Source organism: Lactuca serriola, chromosome 9 (genome assembly GCF_051521515.1).
Source record: "Lactuca serriola cultivar US96UC23 chromosome 9, Lser_US96UC23_V15, whole genome shotgun sequence".
In the NCBI taxonomy this organism is placed as follows: domain Eukaryota; kingdom Viridiplantae; phylum Streptophyta; class Magnoliopsida; order Asterales; family Asteraceae; genus Lactuca; species Lactuca serriola.
This window is the reverse complement of record NC_136416.1, coordinates 155361407-155385193: the sequence shown is the minus strand read 5'-3', so window position 1 is coordinate 155385193 and position 23787 is coordinate 155361407. Positions and strand designations below refer to the sequence as shown.

At 37.3% G+C, this 23787-nt stretch overlaps 1 pseudogene; it reads left to right on the top strand.

Moving 5' to 3' along the window:
- Positions 1-2450: 2450 nt before the first annotated feature.
- LOC145076181 (uncharacterized) overlaps positions 2451-23787 on the top strand; it is a 140529-nt pseudogene continuing 119192 nt past the window's right edge.

The window sequence follows — 23787 nt, the reverse complement described above, 5'->3', positions numbered from 1 at the left end:
CACCTCTGAACTGACGCACTGCAAATGTGGTTTGCAGCTTGCCTTTGCAACCACATGTTATGAAAGCCAATTCAATCTCCGCTATGCAGTCCATGACTCCAAATTGATCCTCCTTCCCTGTGAAAGTTGATGGCTTATAAGTTATGAAGTCCTTATACTTATATTCGTTCCTCTCGACTCCTTCATCATGGTTATTCCTCCTGTTCACTAGGGGTTCCAATTGACTGACAGTGCGGCTGTAATTTCCTTCCTCCGACTATCCGTCATTAAGTTCTGGCTGTCAACAGGCATCGAAGGTTCATTTTTGTTATTCAGCAACAATTGTCTCATCTCTTCCCTTTGTTCAACCATCATTTCCCGAATCATGGCTTGTACTCCAGCCATAGTGACTGGCTCAGGTGCAGCTTTTACGATTGGCACTTGCTCAATCGCTTGGGGTTGAGGTCACTGATTCCTGTTTCCATTTGCATCTCCAACTCCACTTCGGGTTCTTGCCATTTTGATCTATACACCAAATTAGGTGAATTTAGATCTTTATTCACAATAGACGTTTAAATTCTCCTTATCACTCCGAAACGTTACATGCTAGTTCTAATATCGTATTCAAACGCTTAGAATCCTAAACGAATAAGGTTTCCAAATCCCGTCGGCAGCAGACCATAGATCCGAACAAATAATAACGCATATTGAAAGCATAAAGCATTTAGCACATAAAAGCATTTTAGGCATCTTTCCTAAAATAGACTAGTGCTTGTGTCTAAAATATGGAAGACACTCATCTCACGGTCATCGCTTAGCATTCTAAGTTTAAGTCTAGAAATCCTACAAATTCCTAATTTGCTTAAACTAATGCTATGATACCAACTGTGACATCCCCATTTTTACGGCCATAAAAGACCGATTTCATTTATGTTTTTTAATAAAAATCAGAGTAAGTTCTTAAGAAAAGTATTGCGGAATTTGTTCCCAAAACAAAATATGATAAAAATTTATCAAAGAATTTCTTAAAGAAATGTATTGTCATTACATTACAAAAACTCAGGATATCAATCGTCGATACAGATCATAAGCAAAAACATTATAGGCCACAAAATACTATCTGGCCTCAAAACAACATAGGCCTTACAATATCCCATTTATTTATTAATGGCCTAAAATCCATAATCTCTCGTCAAGTCATCTAATTATGCTTTTGCCACTACCTGTAATACAAGAAAACTGAGTGGGTCAGGTTGGGGGAGCCTGGTGAGCATATAGGGTTTTCAACCCACAATAAATAAGTTTATTATTATTTTCATCAAATCATTAACCCGATTACCCGTTCCCCTTGTCCTCACTTTTCGTCTCTAAAGCATCTAATAAAAGGGACCTAGCCTAAGGACTCTTCTTCGGGGTGACGACACTGCTTAGGGGATCCCTCAGCAATACATGTCACAAAAAGGCAACCATTGGGGGGGGGGGGTGGAGTACTTCTTCAAAAACAGCTATAGGTTGCGAGCTTGCTAGCATTCCACTGGACTGCCTAGAAAAGTCTATGGTCATCATCTATACTCCGCTAGATGACTGGATCATCTTAAACATCGTAAACATCGAGGCCTCTCATCATTATAACACACGTCATCTATTTCATCTACCCATTGTTCTACCCAACATATTTGTAGATATAAAATACATACACAGTCCAGATCTGAAAAACAATGTTTACATATTTCATCTAGCATAACTTTCAAAGCATAAAATATTCACTACTAAAAAAACAGCCTTTTACGACGCGCAAACCACGGCACTCATTGTTTTATGTTACATAAAAGCATGTGACATTAAAAAAGTGTCACCTCTTCAAAAAATTGAAGGATTTATGTCACACATTATTGCGTGCCCTTAAATTAGTGTCCAAAAAAAAACACGGAGGGCACCTATAATAAAATGTGGGTTGTCTAAGGATGTCGCTTTATAATTTTTAATGGAACGTGCATTTTTTAACTTTTAATAGCTAAGCGGGAAACGAAATCCCAAAAATTAAAAAACCCTGACTTGTTCTTCGTTTCTATTTTTCTCTTTTCCATGGGTTGACTTAATGAAACTCTATGAATTCCATGAGTTATCACTATGAAGTATGGAATGCAAAGATTGATTCTCCTTCTTAGTAGGTAGCAGGAGGCCTTTTATTTTCTTCTATAATGCCGATTCTCTCATTTTTCTATCGAGTTAGTACGTGCTAGGGTTTTTGGTGGTGATGGCTCAGGCATTCTTCACACCCCAAATCGAAAAAACCCTAAATATGGTTTTACCCTTATCTTTTCTTCTCTTCGAGTTTCTGATGTCTAACCACCCTTTCCCCAAAACACACCACATCAATTTCCCTATTGTCTTCCTTCTCTCATACTCCTCTTACAAATGGAAACTGATTCCAAAAGCGATTCATATCTCTTGCGGGTTTATTGAACTAGATGAAGGCAAGCTTATTGAGATTTCGTTTGAGAATACCAAAGAGATTCTATAGGGCAAGCTTGTTGATAGCCACCAGCCTTGTCCTAAGGGGATGGATCCCGAGGTATTTGTGTGGGCCCGGGTTTCCCTTTTGGTCAAACAAAGTTGGCTCGGATGGAGATTATCTATCCTCATTACCAAAAAAAGAGACATATATACTCTCAATACCCAAACTTCATCTTTTTGTTTCTAAAATTAGAATAAATTGAAGAAAATGTACAAATGATTCTAAACTATTATATCTTTTTTGTTGGTGAAGAGTTGAAGTGGCCACACGAGCCCTATAGAATCTGTAACTTTTGATTCAACCCAAGTGTTGGTGGTTGCTAGAGCTTCTTGTAGCGTGGTAAAGCTCTGGGAGTTAGAAGAGACAAAGGGTATTTATGACTTTTTATGTAATCAACTTACGTCTCTGTAGTACTTTTTTTTATTCGATGCCTAATTCTTTTTCTTTAAATGCAGTGTTTAGAACTCTTAATGGACACCGATCCTACTGCACTGCCTTGGAATTCCATCCTTTTGGTGAGTTTCTTGCATCTGGATCCATGGATACTAATTTGAAGATATGGGATATTCGAAAGAAAGGATGCGTTCATACATATAAGGGTCATAAACGAGCAATCAGTACAATCAGATTTACCCCTGATGGAAGATGGGTGGTGTCTGGAGGACTTGATAATGTTGTAAAGATATGGGACTTGACTGCTGAAAGCTTTTGCATGAGTTCAAGTTACATGAAGGCCACATTAAATCAATGGATTTCCATCCTATTGAGTTTCTTCTAGCAACAGGTTTGTATCCATCCAACAACGGCTTCTATTTTCTTTCAGTTTTTTTATGTTTTTCTTGATGATGCATGTATTAATTCAAGTTCATCAGATAGAACTGTGAAATTTTGGGATTTGGAAACCTTTGAATTGATTCGAACAACTCGGGCCGAGGTATACTTCTAGAAACTTCTATGTATCAATGTGGGCCCATGATCTTTCTTTTATAACTTGTTTATTGATTTTACACATGCTACAGGGGTACGATCAGTTGCATTTCATCCAGATGGAAGAACACTCTTTTGTGGATTAGACAATAGTTTAAAGGTTCTAACTTTTTTCTTCTTTTTTACATTAGTTTTTATAGTTTGGATTTTGGAAACTATAATTCTCACTCTGATTCTTTTTTAAGGTGTATTCATGGGAGCCAATATTTTTTCATGATGCTATTGATATAGGATGGTTAACATTGGGTGACCTTTGTATTGATGATGGGGAGCTTTTAGGGTGCTCATATTATCAAAACTCTATTGGAGTTTGGGCAGCAGATGTTTCAGTAACTATCTTTAATTCTTTATCCTTCCATAATTTAAATAATTTCACATTATTTATTATTTACTTGTATACCTTTCTGTTTGTGAAGTATATTGAACCATATGCAGATAACATGATAGCCATGGAAAAAGCTCATGTGGATCCAAAGACTAATCTCCAGGAAAGTCTTATAGAGAGAATTAAGACTTTAAGAATGTCATTTATACCTTTAGATAATGACACAAAAGATATCAAGAATATATATGTAGATAGTAAGTTGTTTTGTTATCTCAATTATTTTAATCTCTTACCTATTTTATCTTACTGTTACTGTAACTGTGACACTCACTGTTTGAAGTAAACCTGCAGGCATGGCTCCTGTTGTTTCTAGGAAAGATGGATCAAATACAAATATCCAGAGAAGGCTTTTTACTAATGATGTGGTGATTGATTCTTCAGAGGAGAAAACACCTAACTCTAAATTTTCATCTAACCATGAGGTATCTGTTGATTCCTCCAACAAAAGGTCGACACCTGTTAAATGTGTTGCAGTTTCAAATGGAAAGACTCAGAATCTTGTTGAGAAATTTGAGAAAAAAGAAAAGTTGGGTACCGATGAATCTAAAAAACCTAATATAGATAACATGTATGTAAATGGTGACACTATACAAAAACCACCTGTCAATGTGGTATCATGTGAAATAACTGAAACTGCCACATCACCAATAAAGACACCTAATAATGATATGGCGTCTTTATCAGTATCAGAAGCTAAATTGTCACCTGTGACACTTAAGACTTCCCTTAAAGCTAAGGCATTATCAGTTTAGAGAAGACTTGTTGCTTCCCAAAGGGTAATATCAGAAAAAGTTAGGTCACCTCCCATGGCTGTTGCACGAAGATGTAGAGCTTCTTATCAAGTGATACTTGAAAGAACTAGAATTAGAACAAGAACCTCACCTCTGCCAACTGTACCAAGGCAAATTACTTCTACTACACAAATGACAATTGAGAAACCTAAATTTTCTCCCTTGTTGGTAAGATAATCCTATAGATTATATAAATATTAAAATAAATAGATTTACTTTTGAGGTTTAACAACTGGTAGGAAGATAATCCACAAACCACAGGAAGAGGTTTGATGTGTAACTCTAAGAATTATGATACTGAAGATTTGATGATCGATCATGAGTTATTTTTAAGTACTCTTCAATCTCGCCTTACAAAAAACTTCAGGTACCTGTTAATTTTCAGTATTATTATTAATCAAATGAAATGAACATAGCACGTGGTTTAAAAATTTAGGGTGCTTTCTTTTTTCTAAATTAATTTCCTTTTTGTTTTATTTATGCAAGATTCAGATGGTTGTTGCTGGAAATTTGTATGGTAATTGTTGGGCTTTTGCCAATAGGTGCATATGTAGTCTTTTTTGTTTTCCTTCTTTTTTCTTCAAATGTAAACAAGATCAAATTTTCTTGGTGTAGGATAATCATGGGCCTTCCATGTTAATAACCAACTACCACACTCTGGAAAAAAATTAAGGATTGTTTAAGCATATCACTTTTTTATGATCCTTCTTAGGATATGACCTAATATAAATACTCCCAAGTTTCTATCTATATGGTAATTAAATTTATAGTGTATGTATGTTTTAGTTTGCATGCAGTCTTTGTTTGGCAGCTTGGACAAACTTGTAGCACCTGATCGTCCATGCCACTCTTGGAAAAACAAATTCATAGTGTACTTCTTCCATTCATGTTAGTAATTTCTCATTATGATGTTGTTTCTTGTGAAATTTTATTTTAGGAGGTATTTTACTTTATTAAATGTTTAAAGTTACACGACATGAGTATGGGCACATCATGGAACATTTTAGGGCAGTTGTTGGTCTTCCTCTTGGTGATCCATCAATGAAGTGGCCAACTTGCATCATGTAATAAAATTTTAGGCGAAGATGTTGGTATATGTTTTTTAATGAATAATGTAATCATATGTATGAATATGAAATAAAGTTTGTTATTTACTATGTGATAATCATGCATAGGGAGAAAACAACTTCTATTGATTTGTTTTATTTTTCCATGGATCGATTATTTGTATGACATTAAATTTTATGCAATGGATTGTATTTTTTGTATATGGTATTTTATTTTTTGTTATGAGACATTAAATGCAAATTTACTTTGAAAATTAGTAAATCTACAAATAATATATTATTTTATACATTTAAAATTACGATGCGCAAAAATGTGTGTCATCTTCATTTATAACATGGCCTTTCTTGACAGGGGCTTCCTTGATATGCATTGTGTGTCATAAACACGTGTGTCGTAAGGTTACGACACGGAAATGCGTGTCGTCTTCCTTTATGACAGGGCCTTCCTTGATACTCATTGCGTGTCATAAATGCACGTCGTAAGTGCGTGTCATAAATGCGCGTCGTAAATAGATGACGCGCAAAAGCATGTCGTCTCTTGTTATGACATGGCCTTCCTTGACACGCATTTGCGTGTCGTCTGAGCGTTTTACGACACGTATTGCGTGTCTTTAAAGACTGTTTTTCTAGTAGTGATTTATACAATCTAGATCACAAAATTAATGTTTACATCTTTCATCCAACATAACTTTCAAAGCATAAAATACATATACGATCTAGACTTGAAGAAAAAGTTCAGATCTGAAAGAGAGAAGTTCAGATCTTTCATCCAACATAGATCTCAAAGTATACAGTTTAGATCTGAAGAAAAAGTTTAGATCTGAGATGAGAAAGTGTAGATTTGAAGGAAAAAGTTTCAGATCTGAAAGAAAGAAGTATAGATCTTTTATCCAGCAAACATCTCAGGTAAACAAATAACATATATATATATATATATATATATATATATATATACACACACACACACACATAGTACATAATTTATATAAAATACTTCATATCTATGTGTAAGATGAAAGTGACTATATACTCACCAAATAAGGAGTGATTCGGAAAACACTTTGCTTCTTAAAATAATCTTCTTTGACGAAACCGGGAAGTTTGCTTGAAAACCGAGCTCTGTGCGGGCATAGTTTCAAACCAAAAAACTCTTTTTCTTGAAGACTACGGGCTCTCTGAGGCTTTCTTCTAGTGCTAGGAGGTTTTCCTAGGCTTTTTTTTTTTGGGGGGGGGGTGTTAGGGATTGTTTAGAGAAAGAAAGAAGTGGGTTGAAGGTGTGAGAGACGAGCTGCCTCCGCATATCTATTTATAGGCTGCCTGGAAACCCAACTCGTCGAGTCCATGGCCAGGTGTGACCATTCTAGTGGCAAAACGTGGGTGGCCTACATTGTGCCAGGTCACCCCTTTTGCAGCAGCACCCTGCTTACTTCTAAACCTCGTAACTTTTGCATACAAGGTCCGTTTTCCACATTCTTTATATCCACGCGTAGGTAAAAACAAGATCTACAAATTTACTTTTGACTCCATCGGCTAATTCTCGACCGATATTAAATTTAATAGTAGGAGGAGATTATATTGTTAAATGACCGCGTAAAATTCATAACTTCTATATATGGGCTCCGTTTTCGTCTGTATTTTTATCCTTGTGCTCCTATTAATTAGATCTTAAATTCTCATTTAGGCCACGTTGGCCAAAAATTGCTCGATCTAAAATTCGAGTTTCGGGTTGTGCACTGTTGATCCGAAACTTCGAAAAATCATAACTTCCTCATACGAAGTCAGATTTGGGCGTTCTTTTTATGCACGCTATCGGTTTAACGTATACTACAACTTTTTTTTAGATTTCTAAGGCTAAAAAGTCTTGTATCGTAAATTCACTATTTACGTTTCTCGGTGCCGTGCCGGTTTTGCCGTAAAACTTCGACAGGCCGTAAAACTTCTTTATAACTCGGATTTCGGCGCTCTTTATATACCCGAAATCTTTGTTTCGACCACTACATCTTTATGTATATATATTGGGTTTATATCACACTTTAATTTTGATGCTTATTTTTATCATTTATTTATTATATTATTATAAACAAGTAATAAGCTCACAAAAGCACATAATTCACATAATATTAAAGTAATTCATCTTTATTACTTTAAAACGAGTTACAATGGTTGACCTAGAATATTACATCATCCTTAATGCTTAGCCTAGGAACACGGGTGTTACAACAAAACATAAGGAAAACCTTAAATGTTTCAAAATCCACACAAGATGGATAGGACCGTAAGTTTTGGGTATGAAGTCTTGTCCAACATGGAGAACTTAGTTCATAATGGAGCATGTAAGAAATGAACGAATCATCTAAGAAAGGAATAGATCATCTAACAAAGGTATGGATCAAGTCCCACATGAACGGATCACGTAGAAGGGGGTTTGGAGCACTTGGAAGAGCGATTGGGAGTGATATGGAGCAACAGGGGGATCTTGTTGCACCATATGTCAAATGGATGGGCTAAGAAGGATGCTTTTACACCATGACATTCCTTCTTGTTCCATAATGCTCACTCTTGCGTCATGAGGGGTTCATCTTGCACCATGCGGATCCCTCTTATGTCATGGGGTACTCTTCTTGTGCCATGAGGTATGCTCTTGCGCCATGAATGCTCCTGTTGCACCATAGTGGTGTTGTTGCTCAAATTTTGATATTCTTGTTGTTGGATTAGGTGTCTAATCCCATAACTATAATTTGTATAAACTTGAATTGATGGTAGCACAGTCCTTTAGGGTTGCCTTCAAACCTTTCAATTGAATATGATAGCTTTTGGAGAGAGATAATGATTTATTAATTTATGATTAATAAATTAATTATAAATCAATATAAATGATTTGTTAATATATTATGAGAATAATATATTAATTTGAAATAATATTATTTAAATAATAATTAATGAGAAAATAATTAGAAATAATTTTGGGATTAACGAGACTAATTAAAAGTGGGAGGACTAAAGGTGATACTGTTTAATAGTTGAACATTGAGCAATTCTAGAATCTTCCATGTGGGTGGATGGGGGGGGGGACGAAATCTAGAAGCCTTCTTGGATTTCCTTGGGCTCTAAGGGTGCCTTGGATGCCTTAGGGAGGAAGTTAAGGGATTAGGGTTATCTTGGAGATACGTGTCTTATCCAATACCTTCCTAACACCTATATAAACCCCTATTTTGGTTTAATTTCATCCTTGCCTTATTTCTTAGAGGAAATTGTGATTTTTGCTTCTATTCTCCTCCCTCCCTCTCTCTCTCTCTCTCTCTCTCTCTTCAAGTCCCCTAGTTTCTAGGGTTTAGCTGTGAACCATTAGAGGCGCGACACTTGTGGCACTTGCTACCAAAGGTTTTCAAGTAAGGATTCATGATTGTTTCCAATGACATTCTTAAAGGTATGTTTCTTCTAACCCTATTTTTACTTTTTATTATAAGCTAGTGTTCTAGGGTTTCTTTTTGTTGTTGAAGTTGTGTGTTCAATTAGAGAAAACATAGATCAATTTTTAGGGTTGCATGCACACATAAGACTTATATGTTTTGCATAATACCCATTAGTGGTATCAAAGCGTTGGTTTAGTTTCCTACTGAATTGACACAATGGTCAAACTTGAACAAGGAGTATCAAAACAGAATCGTCATTCTGTTCCGACACCACGACGTAGTGACCTTCAATGTTTGCTCGACCACGGCGTGGTAATTGTTTATCACGACATGATGGGCTGTCAGGTCCATAAAACTCGTATTTTTTTGCTCGTCTCATTAATTGATTAGGATAATTACCTTAAATAATGTTTTAAATAAGTAAAACTAAATAATTATCTAAGTGATTAGATATCCTTATCTTGAATTCATGATTGGTTTATTTTTAAATAAAATTAATTCTTAATTTACAAAATTTAAAACATAAACCCTAGTATTTTTGAAAAGTTTAGAATACATCCTTGCGGGTCTTATTATTAATTTAATTAAGTGATTAATTAAAAGATAATCAATAAATCCATAAAATGGTTTAAATTTAAATAAATTAAAAATTTAATTTATTAAAAGATTAAACCCTTGTTATTTTAAAATATTTTAAAATACACCTTATGCTATGTGTTTATAATTAAAAGTTTAATATATATTATATGTATAAGAAAAGTCATTCGAACCACTAGTACGACTCATTCACGAAGCCATAATATAAGGGGGGGTTTAAGAATGAGGCCTGTAAAATGACCGTTATTGGGTATCCATTCTAACCCACCGCTCTCTTGTATAGTGGAGGGTCGTTAGGCGAACGGGTTTGATAGAACAGTTAATTCCCATTCACAAGTATAATGTGATTAAAAGTAACTAAACTATTTTTTTTTAAAATATCACTCTTAGTTACTTTAGGAAAAATGTGAATTTGTACGCTAATCCATGAAATTGCACATTACACTTTATATGTCGTTAGTGGAGCGTGTGTGCTTAACTAACACACTAATGGGGGACTAATAAAGGGTGGTAATGGGTGTCTCGAAAATTAGCATTGATTAATAGAGCGTGTGTGGTTATTTAGTACATTAAAACAAGATGATAAATGACATCGAGAGTACCAAGTTAATTTGCATGGTTATTCACATCTCATTTGTAATCCTCGGCATCTCAGTCACAAAAGTGAGAGCATAACTGAGATTAAACATGCCATTGATTGAATTAATGAATCTCAAAAGATCTAGGAGTTTCATAAGATTGAAATTGGTAAAAGCATTACCTACCTAAAATAGATTTGAATTTGATTACGACATCCATCTTCAAAGTTCGAATCGAAAATATGGATCCTACCCTTAATTTAGTTTTATGGGTTAATAATTAATGATTAAAATCAACTAACTTGAATTCTTTTCTTCGTTTATAGATGTCAAGTCAAGACAATAATGGTCCTCCTAATTCTTTTGAAATGGTTTTCATCTACCATCTGAAGATGATCTTCCATATTCTGATCAAGGTGAAAGTATGTTCCCTTCTTCGAGCAATGGTGGAAATGGATATCATGCTTCTCCAACTCTACCTCCTCCTCCTCCAGTAAATCTCCCCATGTTACGAGTTGAAAGATACAAAACTACTCAAGCTATATTGGCATGCAAGCATCGAGATGGAAATTATGTGTGTATGCATGTTTTGGAAATGAAATTGTACATCAACAAATTGGATATAATGGGTGTTGTTATTCCAAGGGATCAAGCCATTAATTTGGTTCTCCTTTCGCTTCCAGAGTCATATAGTCAGTTCATTAAGAGCTTTTATATGAGAATCCATGACGTGACCCTAATTGATCTGACACATATGTTTATTGTTATTGAAGCAAAAATGCTTAAGATCACAAGTGATGCAAAAGTGTTTGAAGGATCTAATTCCAAAGTTTCCATGGACAATGACAATGGTGACAATGGTGGTCCAGTAAAAGATTTCTCTTCCCAATGGAAAGGGATCGACCAAGGTCAAACTGTTTGATCATATGGTAAAGAGAAAGGCTAGTTTTGAGATAGTTCCATGTGTTGATCCTAAAGAGTCCATATGTTTCTATGGCCAATTGAAGAGATATTGGTTGCAAAGCTGCCCAGACTACCTAAAAGATCTTAGAGATGGTAAAGTCAAGTCGTGTGACTCTACTTTAGGTACATCCATTATCTAACTCCATTATTTAAATAAGTTCCTGTTCATAGACTCTTAATACATGGTGTTATGATCACATTTTGATGATATTGCAAGATCTAAGAGAAAGAAGGGAGCTGAAGAAGAATGAGCTAATTCTGATCGTGAGAGATGGATTTCGGTCATATGGTTCGATGATCAGAATTTGGAGCTGCTAATAAGGAGTTAGTATAATTTAATAGATTGCTTAGGAGATGTCTAAAAAACTAGTTTTCATTTTTGGATTGTGAGGACAAGTTCCAATTTTTCGTTTATTATCAATAAAAGTGAAATTTTGGTTTATATAGTTAGTTTACTTTATATTTCCTTACAATGGCATTTATGATAGCGTTGGTTACAGTTCTATTATTAGCAATGTTAATTGGGATTTGATCGCTTGTGGTAATGTCATAAATTAACTAAGTGATAAAGAATTTTCATCGCCCAAGGTTCAATTGGATAGAAACTTGGAGTCATGCAATTTGAATTGTGTAATGTATGGGAATCTTGATCGTTGGAAGATTATGACTAATTCGTTGATCACATGTTTATGTGAGTCAAAGTGAAGGGCTAATGGACCTAGTACACATTGATATGGACGACTCAAATCTACCACAAAGGATGAAAACTCTATTCGTTATGATTTACTAGTGATTCAGTAAATAAGGTTAAGCATAATTCTAACATTTTGAAAAGGGTTTTTTTTCAAAGAGTGGTAGAATGAATAAGAAGAATCTGTTAGGCAGAAAGATAAAGGTTTCTCCAATTTGAAAGAAGAGGTGAGTACTTTAGTATCACGTTTTAAGATCATCTTCTTGATTGTGGAACTATATCTCAATTGATCCTCGAAGAACATCTTAGTGCAATTTTTTGACTAAGAAGAGGAATCATATATTGTTGAAATGGTCCAATCAAGAGATGACTCATACTTCGTTTCCAATCAAGTATTATAGCCCTGGTCTAGTTATTACAAATTGTATCTTGAAGCTTATTTCATACTAAGCAGGTTTATCACGCCTCATGAAATGTGGAGTAATAATGTTTTCATACTCTAGTACATTTGGATTTTGTAGTTGTGATGTTTCAGCTAAAACAAAGGATAAACTAAGACCAAATTTGGTGAAGTGTTTTCTTGTTGGGAATCCACACTAGCTTTTGAACATTTGTTTTGGCTCATCAATAAATGTTCCTTGAAAGAGAAACATGTATGTCAAGAATTCAGTGGGAGTCTTAATGATCTAGAGAGTTTCAAGAGTCAATCAAGAATAAACCTTTTAGTTATCACTAGCACACAAACTGAAATTGATAACCTGGCATGTTAAATTGACATATTCATGTTTCTGTACACCTTCTAAGTTGAGTTGGCAATGCATATGAGTTATATGGTATCTTGAAACTTATTTCATACTAATTAGGTTTATAAAACCTCATGAAATGTGGAGTAATAATGTTTTCTTACTCTAGCACATTTGGAATTAGAAGTTGTGATGTTTTGGTTAAAACAAATGATAAACTAAGACTAATTCTATGAAATGTTTCTTGTCGAGAATCTAAACTAACTTTTGAATATTTGTTTTAGCTCATCGAGAAATGTTCCTTGAGAGAAATACTTATATGTCAAGGGGGCAGTGGGAGTCTTATTGATCTTGAGAGTTTCAAGAGTCAATAGGGAATAAATTTTAGTTATCAATAGCACATGACCTAAGGTTAATAACCTATCATGTTAAGCTGACACATTTTTGTTTTTGTTCACCTTCTAGTTGGGTTGACAATGCTTATGAGTTCTATGGTTCTCATTTGACTGCAAAAGGAAAAACATGTTGGTCAATGAAAGTGCATTGATCAATATGGATGAGTTGCTTAACAACATGGAAGCACTGGTAGGCACTTGTGCTACCAGAAGGCAAGAAATTAAGATTAAGCAAGTTAAGTCCATGAAAGGGAAGCTAAATTTGAATTTCATTTTATCCTAAACCTTATCTTATGATTGTAGGATTCACATGGATGGGAACATGTACACCATTAAAATTTAGGTGGCAAAAGATTTTGCTCTAATTTATAAAAATGATTATTAGGAAACACTTTCCTAGTACATTTTAAAGATCTAATAAATATCATTATGGTTAGTTGTTGTGATAATTGCATTCTCAAATTTTCAATATGATTACGCCATCCCTTTACATAGTTCGAATTATGAGAGGTGGCAAGGAATTGTTTGAACTTTCAGGACATATGGTTATAAGTTCTAAAAGGGTTTGAACACACACACATATACCATCTAATGAAAAGTATAAAAGCTTGATAAGTCTAGTTGGAGACTTATAGAAACATCATGTATCAGAAATGTATACTTTAGTAAGAAATTCAAGAGTATTGATTTCTAAAAGTCTAGTTGATTTTTGGGTACACGTCAAAGGTACTGGGGGAATAATTGCTATGCTACTAGGAGCATAATTGTTATGCTAAGTGTTGCAAGTTGGCAATACTATTTATAGGAAACAAGTTTATAAATTTGCAAGTAACAAATTTTGGAAATTGTTTCGCTATAAATAAGGCTTAAGGGATGTGATAACCCGAAATTTTCATTCATACAAACTCTAAAGCCAATCGCTTCGATTAAAAGTCAATTACATTTTAATAATTGTTACCTAATTTAAAAGTCCGTGTGAGTGTTATAATTATTTATTCTTCAAACGAACAAAGGAAAGGATGTACCGTCTCGGGCCTTGAAGTAGCAAACCCACCCAATGCACCCTAATAAAGAGTTCACGGCCAAACTTTTAGAGTTTGGGCTGTAAACTCTTGTGTGGCCGTGAACTCATGCCTTAGGCATGAGTTTACTCCCCAAACTCCTCATTTCCCACTTCCACCCTCAAGTTTACTCCCCGTTCTCTCTAAACTATCATCTTGTTCTTCGCCCGATCTTCCGAAAACGAAAGTGTTTCTCGACTTGATTTGTTGTTATACCCTATCACCTAGGGGCTGTTTGTTTTCTTTGTGAAGAGATGTGCAACCACTTTTGTCTGCGCTGCGTAGACATATGCCCTCGCAGAGTGTTTGTTTTTTGGAAGTGCGCAGACCAAAAAACGTCTGCACGAGGTCTTCTTGGCGCAGACATGGACCACTGTCTGCAAAGGTCTTCAGACCTCATTTTAACCAAAAAAAAAGACCACCCGTTTTTTTTCTTTCTCTTTTTGCTGAAAATGCATTTTTAATCTTTATGAAATGAAATTAAGTTTGAAAAATTACTTTATTTCAACAGCTACAGAAGTTTAAAAAAAAGTCTTCTTATTTTAGACTGCAGACATTTGGTCCACCTCTTCTGCCGCAGAAGCTTGTAGATGTGGTCTGCAGACTGTAGACATTTTGACTTCAAAAAAACAAACAGCTGTGACAACCCGAAATTTATTCCGTCATTTTTAACCCCTTTCCGTTAATAAGCCTCGTTTTATTTAACTGTCTGTTAAATTTTGGACTGGTTAATTAATGTGGGACTTTCATAATGACTTGGTAAGGGTTGAAACAAATTAGAAACACCCACAAAATGCCCTTAAAAATGTTTAGTTACAACCAAGTCAAAAATTTGACTGTTTAATCGGGTGCGACCAAAAATCCCCGTTTAACGACAGTATCAGGTAGATTCCCACTGAGCCCCAACTCAAACCCCTATATAAGGGAGACTAAACTTCATTTCCAACCTTTTTACTCTCTCTCTCTCTCTACACTCTCTCTCTACAACTTATTTTCGAGCCAAAAATCGTCCGTTTCGAGCCCCAAATGAGTAAGCTACCTACCCTAACTTGTTGTATAGCCTACCTAGCATGCAAATTCGAGTTTAAGACATCAAATAGGGGTTAGATCATGTGTTTACGGCCCAAGAACACTCTTGGACCGTGAACACCACTAAATGGGGGGGTTTTTAAGCCCCAAAACCCCTCTAAACTACCCCTAAGGCTTAGATATGGCTAAATAGCTTGTGGAATCGGACTTAGAACACCTTGAACTAACATTTTGGGGAGTAAACTTGAGTTTACTGCCCAAGAACATGCTTGGGCCGTAAACTCCTCTTCATGGGGAGTAAACTCAAGTTTAAGTGTTAGAAATGCCCACAAACACCTCCTATGGCCTTGGAAAAATGTCTAGAAGCAATCCCATTGAAGTAAAGGCATTAAACATCAATAAATCCAAGGAAATGGGACTTTACGGCCGTAAACCCCCCTAGGAAAGGTCCATGGGCCGTAAACTCCTAGAAAATGCCCAAATGGTGCCCTAAACTCCCCATTTGACTTAGAAAAATGCATAGGATTTTATTCTCTATCATTTAAGCCCTTAAAACACCAAAGGATTATGTACATAGGATCTTACGGCTGTAAACTCCTTTTTTAGGGCCTTAAAGTCCTATTTGGTCCATTTAGATGCCTTAAATCCACTCATGTGCCTTATATTTGGACCTAGCATAAATCTACAAGTGATATGAGACATTTTGGCATCCTAGAACACCCTCACCATGAGTTTACGGCCGTAAACTCATGGGGAGTTAGTCCCAGGGCCGTGAACTCTATATAGAGTTTACTCTTGAAGAGTAAACTCCCTATCTAGGCCATACACACCCTTAGATGTTACTCGGGACACTCCAAGCACTTAATCAAAGTGTTTTCCGCACTTTAGGATGCGTATACTTGTTTAATTGGTATTATATGTACTAATGGTATGTAAACATATGTTATCATACGTTAATAGGTCACTAAGTGTGCTAAAGTATTTACTTGACACCGAGCACACAACCGACACCTTCGTCGGATCCACTTACATCAGGTGAGTTCATACCACTGAATGAACCTTTTAAATGTTTTTACATGTTTTATGGGGGGGGGGGGGGGAATACAAGTTAAACATGCTAGTTATCATATCAATCACATGTGATTGATAACCCGCATGCACAAGGATTTACTACACTGTTAACCGTTTTACCGAGAACGATACTGTAAATGGTTTTCTAAAACATCGTTACTTGTTCAACTTTTACTTATATTGTTTTATCAAAGTTTCATCTAAAACTTGTTTATGAAAGGTTCCCAAAGGATTTCTAAAGGTTTCAAACTTATTTTTCAAAAGAATACCAAGTTGTGATTTTTTAAGTATAAAAGTTTTCCAAGGTTTTCATCAAGGTTTTCTTCCATGTTTTTATACTCCTACTTGTTAGATACTACAGCTTCGTTATACTTCTACTTAGTTAATACTCCTGCTTAGTTAAATACTATTATTTTATTAATGTTTCTAATTCGAGATACGCTTATACATGTTTACGCTCCTACTTCGTGATCCACTTTTACTTCGTGATACGCTTCTACTTGGAAACGCTCCTACTTAATCACGCTTCCACTTATTAACACTCCTACTTTATAAATGATACTACTTAACGAACCACTCCTACTTCATTAATGCTATTACTTGGTAAACGCTTATACCTTATTAGCACTTCTACTTTGTTAACACTCCTACTTCATGATACGCTTATACTTCACGATAGACTCCTACTTCACGATACGCTCCTACTTAGTTAAATGTATGTTTGTGCTTGTATAGATATATATAAATAATGTTTAAAGGACTTAGGAAGGCTAGTTTGCCCTATTTCCTTTTCTTCATTGAGATATGGTCTGGTGGGATCGGATATCCGTCTGAAGGTCGTTTGATCATTAGTTATATATTATGTATACGAGCATAGACATATAGGATTACATCGATCAATTCACTTCCCTTGGGTAGCAAGGGCATCCTCCCACTCGTCACTCATAAGATCAGAGACACTAGTAACTATTATAGGAATAGTTAGGAGACTCTATCTCTCACTCTACCTCTCTCTCTCTATGTCTCTCTCTTACTTTAGAATGTGACACACTATTTCCCCCTACGACGCTTCATTGCGCCAATGCCGTGTAACCAGATTCTCCGGGAAGGAGAGCGAACATCATGTGTATAGATCTATACGGGACTGACACTCCCACACCCCAACTACTAGCTACAGTCTATGCCGGTAAGGCCCATGGGTGACATGAAGCCACTACTACTACTGCCACTACCTCTACGCATGACCTGGAGGGTCACCGGATTACTCTATTGTCGATCAGCATGGTTACATACAAATTCACATTCACTCTTGGTTTTTAGACCTTGCTAGACGTATCATTCAGTTGATACTGTCTGGGGTCTATGTTCACTGTTTTTAGACATTGATAGACGTATCATTCAGTTGATACTGTCTGGGGTCTGTGTTCACTGTTTTTAGCCCTTGCTAGACGTATCTTTCATTTGATACCATCTGGGGTCCGTATCTCCTTTATTTAGACTGAGCCAGGCGTGTCGTTCACTCGATACTCTCCTAGAGTCTATGATTTCCTTGCCTTAGTCAGCAGTATCTTCTGCTGAGGCATATGCTATTTTCCCTTGTATTTTACTAGTGATATTTTCCTACTTCTTTTAAACTAAAATGCCGTATTTTGGTAATGATAATATTTGAAGGAAATTCTTTTTAAAACATAACACTGCCGGGTCTTGGTAGAAGACTACTTTTATTTAAGAAAATATAGGATTTTCTGGAAAGGACTCTAATACACTCTTGATTTTAAACTACTACTACTTATATAAAGTTATTTGGATAAAATTACACTAAATACTTATGAACTCACCAGCATTTGTAAAAATGCTGATACTCGCTTTCAAATAACTTGTATTCTCAGGTCAGCATTAGACAGGTACATTCCAGGAGCTTTTGATGAAGACGGTTTAGTACCAAGCTGCATCTACATTATTACTTGTATTACTTTGATGTTTCTATGTAATGTAAACCATGTAAAACTATTACTATTAATGCAATGGTTGTTGTACTTTGATTACTATACTGCATATGTTGTGATACTTGACATGACGTCATCCACCCAGAACGTTTCCGCTGTTCCGGTTTTGGGTTGTGACAGATTGGTATCAGAGCATTGTTTATAGTGAGCTAAGTATATCAATTCATAAAAGATATATAGCCTGTAAATACATAGGGATAAAACAATCTGACCAAGAATTATACTTTAAAATATAACCATATTTTACCAAAGTATAAGAACATCCAGAATCTAAACACTTGAACACAAGTATCACAAGAAGAACAAGAATAAAAGTCTTCGGATGTTGAGCATTACCGTCAAACCTGGGCAATATGTAATCGTAATTTGGAATAAATGTAACTTGATCAACTACATTTGTTCGAGATGTGATGAACGTGTGCTTGGGAGTGATAGTGGTGTTGCGACAGGTCTGAAACTTACCAACTAGGAATGCTAGAGCCAAACATAATGTTTAAAATACTATAGGAGTATTTTGGAATACTAAAAGACTCACATTAATCCCAGAATCATAATCAGAAGATAAGAAACAAACAAGAATTAAAATACCATAGGGGTATTTTAGGATCCATAACTAACCTTGTGTGTAGAACTATAAAGATCCTTATTGATATACCTACAATTACAGAGAGTATACTCCCAAGGTTATATATAATAAGGATCCCATAGGCTAAGAATGTGTGTTTTCGCCCTATTTCCTTTTCCTCGTTGGGATGTGGATCTAGAGTAGTATCACGTATTCGAAGGCCTATCGGATCTAAGCTATATATGATTTGTATACCCTTTGTAATCGTAGCAGGACTCGATATGGATCACCCAGTGAAATGTTAATAATCTCTTAGGATTCTTTAGACATTTCCATTCTCGCATGAACCCTGTAGAAAACCCTATCCACTTCAGTACTCGGCAGAAGAGTTGATTCCGACCCCGAAGAAGTTCATGGAGAAGATTTCCAGTTCGGAAATAAATGAACTAGGTCGAGACTATTGAATTCACCAAGTGCCTATATCTTTTAGGGACATCGGTGAAGAAATTCGCCTAAGCTTCCAAGATCCCCAGTCATCTATCATGAAGTGATGACACCCAGAGTCAAATTCGGAAGTAAAGCGGAGTAGAAATTCAATATGTCTATAAGAGAAGAGAACCCTAGGTAACTACCCGAAGAAAGCCAACGCCAGTCCCGGTCAGGGATACGAGAAAGACAGAGGGAGCCAGTACATGGAACCCGAGAAGTGTCTTTTCCTCGTATTCGTCATGCTAATACACCCATAAAATAATACAATTTAGTGAGTTAGTGGTGACACTACTCACGCTATGTGTTAGGTAAATCGCCTTTTTCCCGTTGCAAGTAATACACTTAGAGCGGATCCCCACACCTCTGTTGAGGTTGTTTGGCCATAAGTCTTCATGAGCCTTTCTTTCCGCGGTATTCGTTCCGAACTGTTCTCAGATCTCTCCAAGCAGGAGAGCGAAACCTTCCCAGTATAAAGGTAACTTAGTAGGAATGACTCCCACCTTATGGCTTTTTCCGATACTCATACTCCTACCTTGCATACCAAGACTACATCATAGGGATGTAGGTCGACACTCAGACAGCCAACATCCGAGGCACGGGAAAATTTATGCCAAATACAGTCAGGACAGATATGTCCAGGGTTAGTCATCGTCTCTCATTATCTTGTGTTCCTTTCCATGTAGGAAAACCATGCCTCCGAAGAAGCGTAACCAGTCCGCAAGCAAGAAACCTACTCTCATATTCGATGAAGCTACGTTCCAAGCTGCAGTCTCGGCAGCCGTAGCGGCTGTCATGGCTCACCTGAATGCTAACAACGCCAATGTTAGTAAGAGCCCTATCGGAAATTCCGATCCTAGTAATGGGCAGCAGCAACCAACCTCCGTATACCCAGCCACCCAAGAACCTCAACTAAATTCACTGAAGAGAATGATCAAGATCGAGGAGGGAAGTACCTTGGCTCAAGGACCTTCCGAAGGGCAACGAGCTGAGGCAGTCAATACCCCTGCAAACCCTTCCATCCCAAAGTCTAGGAAACCATACCTAGGAAACCTTCCCCACTGCATCAAGTGTAGCTTCCATCATCATGGTGTATGCCGGGAGCTCTATTGTGCTAGGTGCCACATGATGGGGCATACTGCTCACGTCTGTAGAACCCTGGTTGAGTTCATTGCATCAACCACCAATGTGGCGACCCGTACAGTTTGCCACCTATGTGGTGGGATTGGACACTTCAAGAAGAACTATCCAAACTAAAGGAAACAACAAAGACTCGGGAGGAGTCTGACTCTAATGCTTAGAGAGAAGCATCAAGGAACTTGGTAGATTTTGGTACGTCTCTCAATCTCAGATAACTAACATAAAACAATAAAGGCTAATTCTAAAAGTAATTACTTCCCCGTTAAGGCGAAAGTCGCATCACTGTTAGAAAATTTAAAAATTCATCAGGTAAAAGTATAATGGCTAAACATATACGTTATGACCATGAATAATTGAGATGGATAGACCTAGAGTGAGTGAAGGCCGCCTCATTTCCTGTTCCTCGTTTGGTTGCGGATTTAAGGCGGAGTCACTCAGTCAACAGTCGTCCCCACCTTAATTATACATGACTAGTATATGTGAGGCGATTATAGAAATGCCTCGTGAGAATCCATTCATAAAAAGGTACTCTACTCAGAAACACTTAGGACCCTCTATAGTTCCACGTCGACTCTATCAATCCAAGTATCCACGATAGTGATACACGGGACGAAACCCGAGACGCCTAGAACTGGTGTGCCTGTTCGGCACATGACTCTATTGACCCTCATTTTATGTCATGTCGAGGTGTGCCAACTTCGATGCCTCTATCGATCATGGTTTGACTTCGTGCAACCATGTGTAAACCCTTAGTGCTGTGTAAGAAGAACTTTCTCCGTAGCCATTTAGGCAATTAAAGGTTCTTCCGAACCTAAACAGAATAAAATAATAAAGACTAATGCGATCCGCCAGTCGTCACTCTTATCTCAAACCTTCCGAACTACCCAGGAGAGGGGTACCGTTGCTGTTAACCAACCCTCCTTAGACAGATAGAAACCGAAGCGAAAGACAATGCAGGTATTCCAAAAGACGATAACCACCCGAAGCATACCTCGTGGATCCTTCAGAAAGACCCTTCATCCTGTTCCATAGAATAGGAGCTAGAGTTAAGAGAACCCTTGCGGGTTGAGCTACTATAATGACCACAGATCCGAAGTTTGTTGTCATCCCGGTTAAGCCAACATAGTAGCTAAACACCCTCAGTTGGTAAAGAAATCTGGGTCGTAAGAGTAAAAGACATTGACTACGACCATCCATTCACACTTAATCCCCCGAATTAAGCATCTCAACGGATATCCCGAAAATCCGAGAGCTGTGATAAATTAAAATCTGAGAAGAGTGGATGAGGAGATTAAAGTTCCGTGTGATGGAACCCTATACTCACTAGATTTGACCTAGATCGGGAAAACTCAGAACCTTCAGAAGATTAGTTACCGAAGATGTTCGCACTACTCAGGCACTTCGTCCACCCCGTTACCGACGAGTAATGCCTAGGATCCTCCACCCCCTCGCATGGAGGAAGTCACCGTCACCCTATAGACGATAGACTGCATTCTCCGAAGTGAACACTAGAATACCGAGAACCACAGGATAACCTCCACATCCATGAATACATGAATAAAGTGCGAAAGTAGGTGGTGTTGAGCCTTATAACCCAGATCCCGAAGAGATTATAGACTTGACACCAGTCTAGGTGTTAGTCGATGGGTTATACAAGAACACACACTTTCTGCTACTAGAATAAACCAACACCTTAGAGAATAGAGCATGTCTTAGGGATTCACTGGACTGATAGGTGTTCCGAGAATACTATCTCGTGCAGAGATAGTAGAACCACCTCCCTGGAATAATCCGACACTCGTCTGGTGAAACCCTATCTCCCAGACCCTGAGGGTTTCCATTAGAAATATCTCAAGAATCAGAAGTGCAGGTTCATTTTGCACGAGATTGAGATAGACACTCTACAGCAAACATATACCCGTAGACACGCAATCCATCCGATGATCTAGAAAGTCTCTAAAATCCAATTAACAGGAAACGCGGATTTAAGGACAACTCGAGCTTCCTAAGAACCAACCTGAGGGACTACACTTCTAGTATGAGAGAGAACGTTTGGAACTTCGGAATGGCGATCACGCCAGTGATGATCTCTCCATAGAAGTACACTATGTTCTAAGTACTGAAAAGCTCTACCCTTTCGAGAGCTTAGGACCATCCGAGAATCCTCACGGAGATCGGTCCAACCTTCGTCATACCACTACTACTTTCGGATATTCCACAAGTTTCATCCCAGATCGATCCACTCCTTAGACTTGATACGTGCTTGCCCGGTGCCACTCTTCGTATCCCACTCATCTTGATAGAAACCGTGGAGAACCCTAACTTCGTACACATACCTGTAGGAAATCGCTAACTGCACGAGACGGAATCCGCATCCCGTAAGTGAAGGCTTGTTGGAACGACAAACACAGGTCAGAATTCACTTGGGAGTGCGAGGACAAACCGAATAGGAAGTACCCTCCTGCCTCTACTCGGTTATTCATACCTACTCCCTTGCCAAAACCTGAATTTCGGGACGAAATTCTCTCTAACGGGGGGATGATGTGACAACCCGAAATTTATTCCGTCATTTTTAACCCCTTTCCGTTAATAAGCCTCGTTTTATTTAACTGTCCGTTAACTTTTGGACTGGTTAATTAATGTGGGAATTTCATAATGACTTGGTAAGGGTTGAAACAAATTAGAAACACCCACAAAATGCCCTTAAAAATGTTTAGTTACAACCAAGTCAAAAATTTGACCGTTTAATCGGGTGCGACCAAAAAGCCCCGTTTAACGACAATATCGGGTAGATTCCCACTCATCCCCAACTCAAACCCTTATATAAGGGAGAGTAAACTTCATTTCCACCCTTTTAACTCTCTCTCTACACTCTCTCTCTCTCTACAACTTATTTTCGAGCCAAAAATCATCCGTTTCGAGCCCCAAACGAGTAAGCTACATACCCTAACTTGTTGTATAGCCTACCTAGCATGCAAATTCGAGTTTAAGACATCAAATAGGGGTTAGATCATGTGTTTACGGCCCAAGAACACTCTTGGGCCGTGAACACCACTAAATGGGGGGTTTTTAAGCCCCAAAACCCCTCTAAACTACCCCTAAGGCTTAGATATGGCTAAATGGCTTATGGAATCGGACTTAGAACACCTTGAACTAACATTTTGGGGGAGTAAACTTGAGTTTACTACCCAAGAACATGCTTGGGCCGTAAACTCCTCTTCATGGGGAGTAAACTCAAGTTTAAGTGTTAGAAATGCCCACAAACACCTCCTATGGCCTTGGAAAAATGTCTAGAAGCAATCCCATTGAAGTAATGGCATTA